The sequence below is a fragment of the Chiloscyllium punctatum genome, chromosome 48, assembly GCF_047496795.1.
Source record: "Chiloscyllium punctatum isolate Juve2018m chromosome 48, sChiPun1.3, whole genome shotgun sequence".
NCBI classification, from domain to species: domain Eukaryota; kingdom Metazoa; phylum Chordata; class Chondrichthyes; order Orectolobiformes; family Hemiscylliidae; genus Chiloscyllium; species Chiloscyllium punctatum.
The window spans coordinates 54,324,571-54,325,246 of NC_092786.1; positions in this window are offsets into that span (position 1 = coordinate 54,324,571).

Genomic DNA, 676 nt, shown 5'->3' on the forward strand with positions numbered 1-676 from the left:
CCTTCTTATTTTCAAGTTGTAATCGAGAAAGCAACCCTTTAATTTTTTTTCCCTCTTCCCCGCGCACTGAGTGTAGTGATAGCCCTGGTGAACACAGTAATCTGGCTCCGTTTCATCTTGTGATTGCTTAATCCACAATCAAAGCAGCTCAAAATACACCGTTTTTATTTTTGGCCGGGCTAATTTTAAATCAACCCTGATCTTTAAATGTGTAATACTCGAAATCCCATTCCCCAGTGATAGCAAGAGAAATCATAGAAAACGGAGGGCAGTGAGTGACACGTCAGCGTGGAAGGCAATGTAGACATCATCGCTGTACCATCCTGGGAGTTTGTGGCAAATGTACAATGTAAGATCTTACCCTGATTGATGGTCAATAAGAAACTTCCAAATAATCCGCTCTCATCCCCTCCTCCCAATGTTGTAATCGAAATCACCTCAGCACCTCCAACCCTGAACTCATTTTCGCTCAGAATTAAACAATTTGGAGCACCACCGATTACATTTCCCCGCCCCCATCCCCCACTCTCCTCAGGACTCCTGGAGGTTTTGAAAGTGTAAAAGCCCAGAGGCTAAAGTCCTAGGACGGTGTTCTCCCAGCACCCTACAGACCGATGGGGTGATTCACCGAGGGCAACTGAAATCATCCAAGTCAAGAAAACGGTTTAAGGCCGAC